This window comes from Mustela nigripes, chromosome 14 (assembly GCF_022355385.1).
Source record: "Mustela nigripes isolate SB6536 chromosome 14, MUSNIG.SB6536, whole genome shotgun sequence".
NCBI classification, from domain to species: Eukaryota; Metazoa; Chordata; class Mammalia; order Carnivora; family Mustelidae; genus Mustela; species Mustela nigripes.
In genome coordinates this window covers 80,231,618-80,242,810 of record NC_081570.1, presented here as the reverse complement: position 1 = coordinate 80,242,810, position 11,193 = coordinate 80,231,618, and the positions used below count along the sequence as shown (strand labels likewise).

Below are 11,193 nucleotides of genomic sequence, written 5' to 3'. Positions count from 1 at the left end.
TAAAAAATGCTTAAGATAGTAAATTTTATATTATTTGTATTTTACCACAATTTTTAAAAATAGGAGAATAAAAATAATGACCACAAATAGCTCATCTGGTTCACTGGTACACTGTTAAAGAGGTCTGTAAAGTGCTTTGCAGTCATTTATTAGCTTTGGGATGTTCTGTCGAATCAAACTCAACATTCTTTAGATAAGGAGTTTGGTTTGCTTTGATATTTAGTGACCTTCCCTTTACCTAAGGCATAGAATTTCCAGACTTGCAACACCCCCAACACCTAGCAGGAGCCCCCAGCCTGGCACACAGTGAGTACACCATAAACAGTTTTCAACTAACTAACTAACTAACTAACTAACAGCAAAGGCTGACATCTATTTTGAAGATTTATCCAGAAGCATGTTTACCTTGAAGCTGAGGAAGCTTAAGCCTTAAGATCTCATTTTAAGAAGCCCTTCCCAGACCTAGGGAGGGGCCTCAGCAACATGTTCACATAATCGTATATTCATATAAAACTTGCAAAAGTAAGATTTGTATTCTTTTTATTGAAGAGAGCCCTCAGAGTTGTAAAATATTCAGGTTCCACAAAACCTGGATAGACTGCTGTACTTAATGCCTTTGTAACGACTTGCTAATTCTTTTGCATGGTTACCTGATAGCCCTCATGACAACCCTGTGTTCTCTCCATCTCTTAGATGAGGAAACTGGAGAATTTGACCACAGTTACTCCACAAGGCAGTGATCCACAAGGATTTGTGCCCTGGCATTTGGGGCTAACACTGTAACTCCATTGAGCAGCAGAGGAGGCCAAACCTGACTCCCGTCTATGTTAAATTACGTGTGTACTTGATAAATACTATAATTTCACTTGATGTAACTATAAAAAAAGACAATGATGGCTGGTCCTTTTTAAAAACCTATGATTTGGTGAGAATGTTTATTACGTAGGCTTTTTGTGCCCCTCCCCCACCTCCATTTAATATTCTTGTTTAGTAGATGGAAGGAAATTTAGGGAAGAGGAAGGAATTTAAAGAGTGAGGCTGAAGAAGGGAATAAAAGGAACAGAGATATAACTATGCTTTAAGAAAAATTCTCCACACTGGCTCCCCAGGTCTATCTCTTTCCTTGCGGGGGATGTGGAAGGGTGTTTTGCCTCTTAGGATGTTTCATTTTGGTTTTATCTAGCATTTGTATCTACTCTGTCCCCCTAGGATTTCTACTCTGGAGGCCCTATTTCTAGTCTGAAAGCTCCGTAAGTCAGAAGGCAGAAAGGAATCCTTCCTGTAAACATCCTCGGGGCCACTCCCGGAAAAGGTAACCAGCAACCACTGCTTCCTGTCTTTATTCTGATTCTTGGAGCAAATAATACAATTTTTTATTTCTCTAAGATTTCTTGAGACCAATGGGAGAATAAAATATCACAGGATTAAAAATATCTTCCTATTGAAAATACCACTCTGTTTAGATTCAGAACCTCTGGCTTAGAAACCTCGTGGATACTCTTGGCTTCTGTTAAGATCCTAGCACTGTGCCTGGCACTTGGGAAGTGTGCCAACTGAATTCCACCTTTCAGAGAGGTTAGCCATCAATCCAAAGGCAACACCCACACACCCATATTTACATTCCCCACCCATCACCAAACTTAAATTCTTCTTCATGGTTTACCCCATATCTTACTGCCAAGGACAAGGACAGTGTGTCAATGGAGCCCTAATCTAGACCGTAGGAGATCTAGATCCTAGTGTCATCAGTGTGGTGATTGTTAGCCACTTACGTGATATTGGGCAAATCCTTCAATCTTGCTGGGTCTCAATGTCCTCACCTATCTCATGAATGATTTGTACTAGGGTTTACTTTCTAGGGTGATCAACTTGCCTGTGCCTCAGGAAATCCCCCAACCCTAGGCAAACTGGGACAGTACAGCTGTTCACCCTGTCGTCAGCAAGTACGCAAATCTGATACCAGAGTTTTTAAATGTTTTTATTTCATTAAATGAAATAAGGCTGTTTACTTCTACCCCACTCCCCAGGAAATATCAAAAGGGAATTTAACAGCTGACTCAGGCCGGGACAAAATTCCAAATGTGTAATTTTTAACAGGCCTTTTGGGAAAAGGCTGATTTCAGATCCTGTTAAGAAGTCATCCCTTACAAATGTTCTGGTTAGGGAGGTTGGTATGTTAACGATTAGACAAGAGCTGTTAAAATCTCAGCTAAAAAGCCCAAACTGTTTCCTACTTTTAATAAATAGCTTGGCTTCTCATAGAATCACCATAGAACAGTAGGACTTTTCCCCCCTTAAAGTGCGCACTTCTGGGATATGGGGGGAAAGCAAAACAAAAACCAGAAACAACAAACAGAAATAAGCTAAGGTCGGCTCCCTGTCTGATCTGCAGCCAAAAGGAAAGCTCAGTCTGGAATATGTTTAAACTTCCCCTCTCTTATGTAGGAATGTGCTGATGTGCCTGCCTGAAACCCCAAATGAGCCCCCTTTACTGGGGAGGATGATTCAGCCAGATTCCAACTATCATCAGCAAATGGGCAGGGCTGGTGTGAGTGAAGCCAGTGAAGATTCTGGGATTGTTAACTTCTAGGAGTGAAACGGAGTCCCGGTTGATTTGGTGAAAAGAGGCATTTCAGTTCAATCTGTCAGTTGCTTATTTTTAGATTATTTGAGGATTCCATCCTGTGTCCATGTACCGTCCATGGTTACGGTACCTTACTGATTTGATCGGGTCTTGACAAAGAACTTACAAGGCAATCTTGGACCTACACATACAACGTTCTCCCCATGAGTACCTAGAAATGAAAAGAGGGGTGCCTAATTGCCTCAGTAGGTAGAGCACACAACTTTTGATCTTGGGGTTGTCAGTGTGAGCCCCATGTTGAGTGTAGAAATAATTTTAAAAAATAAAATCTTGGGGCACCTGGGTGGCTCAGTCGGTTAGGCACCTGCCTTCAGTTCGGGTCATGATCCCAGAGTCCTGGGATCGAGCTCCACATCAAACTCCCTGCTTGGTGGAAAGCCTGCTTCTCCCTCTCCTACTCCCGCTGCTTCTGTTCCCTCTCTCTCTGTCAATAAATAAATAAAATTTTTAAAAAATCTTTTAAAAAGAGAGAAAGTGAAAAGACAGCTCCCTGTGTCAATTATTATTCCTTATAGACAATGGTTTAGTGACCCCTTTTATGTCATGTCTGACAGAATCTGTCATGATAGAATCTATGTCTATAGATCAAGTTCTATTTGACAAAACCTTTCCACTTATATATCATTCAAACTTAGTACACTGAGATAGTATATGTAAGGTAAGGCATTGTTATCCCCATTTTATAAATGCTGAAGTGGACATTCAGAAAACGTAGGAGACCTGCCTGGGGTCACAAAACTCTTAAGTGGGAGTAAGGCTCAATCCTGGGTCTTCCTAATCAAAATCAGGACTCTCATCAAAGTACAAAGCAAAGTGCTTTTTACTTATTAAAATATTCCTTCTAGCATTTTGCTAATCTTTATCACACTATTGATATCATCTGAAGATAATGATTAACAGGAGTTTAGAGAGAGTGTTAGAAGAAGGTCAAAAACAGGGGTTACCACCCACGTTTAAAGGAGCTGCAGGAAGAAGAGAAGGGGCCAAGGACACAACCAGCTCAAGGCTGCCTTCTAAACCAGGGAGGAAAAAGGAAACTTCATCTACAGATGATAATTGACCATGACCCCTCCTTGGCTGGCATTCAGAAAGCAAGAGCAAGGCCTTTGCAGGGGGCAAGGGGAAGAGATCTAGGGCCCAGGTGAGGGGTGGCCTTGGAGAGGAATATGGACACTTGCAGATGGAGTCTTGCAACAGGAGGTAGCAGACATTTGACAGACTTAGTGATACCTCTGTGGAAGCTCTCTTATGGTGCTTTTATTTTCTTATCAGGCGAGTAGTTTCAGGGAGAGAGGAAAATCCATGAAATCCTCTTTTTAGGAGAGGGGGAGACTAAGTTACCTGAGGAGACCCACTAGGATCTCTAGGCAGCACTAAAGGTTTGGAGGTCACTTGAGATTTGATGTCATTGTTGGGTCATCTCCTTCCTGGGTAGGGAGGAGAGAGAGTGGGGAAGAAAGGTTGACACCACTGGGGCCTTCAGCACCCATCCCCCATGAACAGAGGGAAATCAATGTTCTTTGCAGGCAATAAGCTCCCTTCAGGATAGAAGGAAGAAACAACTGGAGAACATGGCTTTGATTTGAGAACTAAGTGAACTTTGATACACTGAACCCTAGAATTAGACGTGACTAATTAGGTCTACTCACTTGGGCCCAAGCTTCTTCAGTGGACCATCCCAAACATCCCCAAAGAGCTTCATCAGAAAGTTAAAACATGGAGAAAAGGCAGAAAAACAAGTGACCTGCTGGAAGCAGCTCATAGCCAAGAAGAAAAAGGCAAGAAAGGTGTTCCCATCTGAGGTAGGTCCAGTTTCTCCTTCCAAAGTCACCAATCAGGTACATCATTTTATCTGGAGGGGGTGGGGAAGGCAAGTGGGAGAGATGGAGGCCAGGAACATGACACTCATTTATGTCCCCGGCATGGAAGAAAACAGCAGGTATGGGGAGGAAGTTCTCCTCCAGATAGTCATTAACTGAAAGAAAGGTATCGCACCATAAGACCCTACTCAGTCCCTTGAACCCCACTTCAGCCCCGAAGCAAGCACAAGATAGGTAAAAGGGAGTGAGAAATTTGAGGGTATAAACAGGAAACCAATTTTCCATGTTGGCCTATGTAATCTGAGCTAGCCAACAGTAAGGTGAGGTCGTGAAAAGGAGGTATGACCAATCAACTGGAGGCCCAGGTGAGGTGGAAGAATGGTTGGCTCTGAAGTTTCAGAGGAAATGTGCTGGAAAAGATGACACAGCATTTCACATATTTGAAAATCAAATTTGGGTCCTTTTGAGTCTTTTTGCTAGAATTCAATATACCCGGTTTCTTCACGGGTCCTCATATGAGAATGTTGCAAATATATATATATATGTGTGTGTGTGTGTGTGTGTGTGTGTATACACATATACACACACACATATATATATTTAAGATATATATATATATTTTAAGATTTTTAATTTATTTGACAGAGAGAGAGACAGCAGGAGAAGGAACACAAGTAAGGGGAATGGGAGAGGGAGAAGCAGGCTTCCTGCCGAGCCGGAAGCCCAGTGTGGGGCTCGATCCCAGGACCCTGGGATCATGACCTCAGCCAAAGGTAGATGCTTAACAACTGAGCCACCCAGGTGCCCCTGCAAGCATTTTTTTAAAAAGCCTGGTCCCTGGGGCTCTTGGGGCTCAGTCGATTAAGCTTCTGCCTTGGGCCTAGGTCCTGATGGTCCTGGGATCGAACCCTGCATCAGGCTCTCTGCTCAACGGGAGTCTGCTTCTTCCTATTCTGCTGCCTCTGCCCCCCATTTGTGTGCACGTGTGCTCTCGCTCAGATAAATAAAATCTTTTAAAAAATTAAAATTAAAATAATTAAAAAGCCTGGTTGCTTTCTACTGTTCCTTTGAAAGGATGGCACCTGGAAGCAAATCACAGCAGACTCTGTCCGACAGAAGTAGGCAGGGATGTCTTCTGCCCTGGTCATAGACACCCTCCCTCAACCAGTACTGGAAGCCATGGATGATGGCGTTCCTCTTTCAGTGGTTGCCTCCTGCTTCTAATTCACCTGGAGCTCTCTGGCTACCACAACCTATGTCTTTTTTCCTCAAGTACTGTTGCCAGGCAAGGGCTCTGTCCCTCTGCACATGAGCCGTGTGGTTTGTTGGACTTCGTGTGTACATCTGACCATATTAAATAGTAAAGTTTAGAGTAATTATTTCTTTGTAGGTCATTTCAAGTCTTACTAAAATTCTTTTTTTTTTTTTTTTTTAAATTTGACAGACAGAGATCACAAGTAGGCAGAGAGGCAGGCAGAGAGAAAGAAGGAAAGCAGACTCCCTGCTGATCAGAGAGCCCGATGTGGGCCTTGATCCCAGGACTCTGGGATCATGACCTGAGCTGAAAGCAGGGGCTTTAATCCACTGATGCCCCAGGTGCCCCAGGTCTTACTAAAATTCTCACTTAATGACATTTTTATCTGTTTCTTGGTCATTTAGTATTATTCTCAAAGGTTTTGGTGGTGAGGAGAAGGGTATAATTTATATATATCTATCTATTCAGCAATCACATATATTTACTGAGAACTTTCTAGAAGGTTGGTACTAGAATACAGCAGCAGTAGAGAAACCAGGCATGGTGCCTGCTTTCCCATGGTGAGCAATGTAGAATCCGAAGAAGAACCTTTTGGTCTGTATTTTTACTTAAGAAAGATCTTAACTTACCTAGAGACCTAAACTTATTTACTGGAGTTGCTTCTTTTCTCCTCCAGTTATCACAGAGGACTCGACTCTTAACCCTTTGAAAGCCAGTCTCTGTAGTCTGACTTTGATACTCATCTCCTCTCACCTACTTTTTCTCTCTCCTGCACTGCCTCGTCTTTTCCAGGTGATCCCCTTCAGCTTGTGCATCTGCTCACCTTCAAGAACCCTTTCTTTTGATCTGTATTCCCCTCTACAACTACTGCTCTGTTCCTTTATACTCCTTCACAACACAACTTCTTGGGAAAAAAAAAAAAATCCTCCATGCATGGTGTATCTGAGGCTGGAGAAAGTATGGGTGTGTTTGGAACCCCAGTGAGTGTTGTGGCAGAGAGCTGATAAGCTGGGAAGAGCACTGCCCATAGGGGTAAGCACAGAGATCAAAGCCCTCTGCAAATTTTCTGACAGAAGGCAGCTGTGTCATACCAAAGTGGGGGCGCGGAGGGGGGCCTGATTTCTCCTCCGAGAACTTTGGCTGAGTCCTGGTTCTACCATTCTTTAGCTGATGTGACCCTGGTCAAGTTACTCCCCTTCTTTGAGTCTCAGTGTTCCTCATCAATCAAGTGAAAGTAGAGTTACCTCCCCGGTAAGTTTTCTGTGGCAATGAGATAGAAACAGTGTGAAACAGTTATTAGTCGGCATTACCGTACAGAAATATTCCTTCGCTCTGTTTAAAAAGAAGGGGTACATCCCCAGTCCCAGTCTGGACTCCTCCAAAATCCAAGTCTGAGCCAAAGTTTGCATGCACAGCCCCCATGTTGTATATCTGGGAATGGGATCCTGGGGAGCAGGACTAGAAAAAGAAAAGGAGGGAGGAAAGGGCCGTTCAAGGGTGTGATACTAAGTTGGTCAAGGCTATAGGGGTTGCAGGTGACTGGGGCTCAATTCCATGTAACCTTCTGAGGAGCCTTATGACAGACATTTCAGAACTGTCCCCTCAGAGGACTTAAAGGGGGAGAATTTTAGATTCCCATCTCTATTGATCAAAGGTGCCCTGCTGGGCACTGACTGCGCTGTACACACACATGACTGCCATGTGCAAGGCCATGTCACATAGTTTGAAATTTACTCAGATTGGGTTCCTGGAGCAGTGGCTGGAGTAAGAGGTGGGGTCAGGAAGACTTGAAATGGTGCATGAGGTATGGGCTCATCTGACAGAAACGAGAACAGCAGAGCTAGACCTTAGACATTAGTTATCTATTTTTCCCCCCAACGGTCAAAACCCTTGAAATAGACAGCTTATTGTGCCTGTCTCCATTTTCCCTAACCTGGCATTTCTTTAACAGGGGGAAAAGGCTGGCAATGTCCTTGGCTGGGGTGGTTATTTAAAATTACACTCCTAGGGGTGCCTAGGTGGCTCATCATTTAAGTGGTGGACTTGATTTTGGCTCAGGTCATGGTCTCAAGGCTCTTGGGATTGAGCCCCAGGTGGGGCTCCCCACTCAGCAGGGAGTCTGTTCTCCCTCTCCCTCTCTGTCTGCACCTCCCCCCACCCATCCATCCCCCCCCAAAATAAATAAATAAACCTTAAAAAAAATTTTTTTTAATTAAAGAATAAAATACTCCTAATTCAGGAGTACTTTTCAAAATGATTTTAAGACAATTAAATACACATGTACAAGTTTCCATGGCAATAAGAATTAATGGATCTGAACATCTGGTGCTCTACACACATACTATTGAAACAAAGGTTTCAGAAAGCAATAGTTTAAGGCAACAATGTTTATCTTTGCTATGTATAATGGGCTCTGATAATTTCTATTTTCTTCTTTTTAATTCTTTAAAAAGATTTTTTATTTATGAGAGAGAGAGAGGGAGAGCACAAGCAGGGGAAGCTGTATAGGGAGAAGGAGAGAGAATCCTCAAGCAGACTCCCTGCTGAGCATGGAGCCTGATGCCAGGATCCTAAGATCATGACCTGAGCCCAAATCAAGAGCCACACCTTTAACTGACTGGGGCACCCAGATGCTCTTTTATTTTTAATTCAGTTATGGAAGTATACTAGAATATACGTTTAGGGCACCTGGGTGGCTTAGTCAGTTAAGCATCTGCCTTTGGCTCAGGTCATGATTCTAAGTTCCTGGGATCAAACCCCACATCTGACTCCCTGCTCAGTGGGGAGCCTGCTTCTCTCTCTGCCTGCCACTACCCCTGCTTGTGCTTTTTCTCTCTCTGTCAAATAAATAAAGTGTTAAAAAAATAGAATATATGTTGAATGTAATAAATTCAAACAAGGCAGAGGTAGTTCTAGTAAAAGCTAAAATACCTGCCATCTTTCCAAATTGAATTTCCCAACTTACAGGAGTACTGGGAATTAACAATTTGATGTGTATCCTTTGAAATTGTTTTCTGTGCATTTACATATGTACACACACACGCACATACACACAATTGTCTGTTTTGATATTTTTTATAAATGTGAGCATACCTTCTGTATTGCCCTAAAATTTGATTTTTTTGGACTCTGTTGGAAGGTATTTTCAAGTCAATACATTATAATACACCTCAGTTTTTTGGAAGGTTTGTAGTTTTCATATTGCATCAACATACTATGATTTATTTAAAGTATTCCTTTACAGTAGAAGAGATCATCTCCATTTTTTTATTGTTTCAAGGAACACTACAATGAACATCTTTGTGCATATGTGAATACTTTTAAAGAAGAAAATCTTGAAATGGGTAGGAACATTTTGGTAGGTATTACCAGATTGACTACCTTAAAGCTAGGTCAGTGAGAACACTGAGTGACAGTTTGTCAAAATTTTTTGTTGCTTATTTCTTGCTTTTGAATCTTGCTTTGTGAGGCCTTTCCCATTATAAAAATTATAAACACTCTTCCATATGTCTGCTTACTACTTTTATAATTTTTCTTTGTATTTAACATATAGCTTTTAAAATCTACCCATTTTTTTTTAATTGGTGAGAAGTGGAGATAAAACTTTATCTTTTCCAAATGGATAGCCAATTTTTCCAACAACATCTGTTAACTATTCTATCCTTTCCCTGTGTTTTGAAATGCTACCTTTATCTTATCTTATATTCTTATATGAGGTCTCTGGCTTCTGCCATTGGTGTATTATCTATTTCAGCAAGTCCACATGATTCAATTACAAAAGATTTCTAGTTTGTTTGATAACTGGGAGGGCCAGATTGTTCCTGTCATTTTTGTTTTTCTCATTTTCTCGCCTATCCTTCTGTATTTACTTTTTGGACAACTTTTATAACCACTTCATGTTTCCTAACAAAAGCCTTTCATGGTTTTGGTCATGATTTGCTTGTGGTTTCTGTAATGAAATCTTATCCAAAGCCATCCTCTTTCACTAAGGCATAGAGAAGTAGATCAGATGTGTGAGGAGAGTGAAGTGTGAAATAATTGTTATGGATAGCAAGGAACTAGCTTTCTAGATTGTCCTGCAGGTGAAGAAGAAGCCAAGAATTTATAATAGCACCTATGTCCAGTATGGGTGATGCTTTTCATTGGTGCTCAGCAGCTTAGGAGCAGGCAGGAGAATGATCTAGTTGTGCTCATGCTAGGATTGGGTGTGGCCAAGATAAGCCTAATGGAGGGAGGGACAAAATAAATTAAGAGATATAGATCTAGATATAGATCTCTTAATTTATTTAAAAGATTTATTTATTTGAGAGAGAGAGAGAGAGAGAGTAAACATAAGGAGGGAGGAGGGGCAGAGAGAGAGGGAGAAGCAGAACCCCCCACCCTACTGAGCAGGAAGCCTCATGATCGGCTTGATCCCAGGTTCTTGGGATCATGACCTGAGCTGAAGGCAGAGGCTTAACCAACTGAGCCACCAGGCACCCCCAGACTGAGATATTTTTATTCCTTTGTCTTGTTTCCAGTAAAGATAGAATAGAAATATGTGTTAACAAAAATGTTGACTTGTGGGCAAGAAGTCTAAATTATACTGCTCTCTGTATCGTACAAATAGTTTATACAATTAATACAGATATAATTAATAAAAAATAATTTATCACATATATGATCATGTTAAACTTGAGATTCATTTCATGTATTGATTGGAGAGCACTTTTAGTGTGAACCCTGTTTTTTGAGTGTGTATATATTTCCCTAACATTTTCTTCAGTACTAAGCATTCTCAAATGTGCTCCCAGGGGGATCTAGAAATGTTGGTGCATATCCATGTGGCTGTTTAGGGATTTGTTGGAGTGTGGGAAAATTCTGAGGCATTTTCAGGTTATGACATCTGAATATTTCTTTGCAGGTCCAAAGAACAGTTTATTTTTAAAACTGTAAAGATACTATAGTCATGGTCTTCATCGAGGGGAGAAATTGCTGCTATTTTGAAGAAATATCACTCAAAATAAAATCTTGAGTTATAAAGTTGAAGATCCAAGATCAAGATGAAATAAATGTAAAAGTCTACTCATTTTTCAGATTGTGGTTTACTATATTTTCCTTTACTTAGACAAGCAAAATTAAAGGCTTATTTAAGAAGACAGTCATAAGGAATATGACGATGGATAACACTGACAACGCATATTCATAAAATCAATTTTCTTCTATTTTCTCTCCCTGCAAACCCAGGTGATTTTCTGCTCCATCTTGGGGATATAACTCAGAGTCTCTCCTCTTGGGCTTCCCAGACTTGTGGGTTGCACCCCATTCCCATCCTGACTGCCTCGTATGTGGGGAAAGACCCAAAGTAGCTGTAACAATCCCAGCAACACCCAGGGCTCAACTCCTGTGAAACAGAAATGATGCCCTGTGGGATGGTGTGGAGATGGCCTCATCCAAAGGCATCTGGCTACTGTTTTCATAATTGACATCAGCCT

General features: G+C 41.5%; 1 long non-coding RNA gene across 4 annotated transcripts; it reads left to right on the top strand.

Annotated features, from left to right (window-relative positions):
* Positions 1-247: 247 nt before the first annotated feature.
* On the top strand, positions 248-10,774 carry LOC132002181 (uncharacterized). 4 transcript variants are annotated; one of them, XR_009399768.1, is made up of 5 exons: positions 263-306; positions 694-836; positions 1,210-1,312; positions 4,305-4,446; positions 10,623-10,774. It is a non-coding gene; the product is annotated as an uncharacterized LOC132002181 (long non-coding RNA). The 4 variants fall into 4 exon arrangements; XR_009399766.1 differs by having other exon boundaries at positions 4,171-4,446; XR_009399767.1 differs by lacking the exon at positions 694-836 and having other exon boundaries at positions 248-306; positions 4,171-4,446.
* Positions 10,775-11,193: the final 419 nt, after the last annotated feature.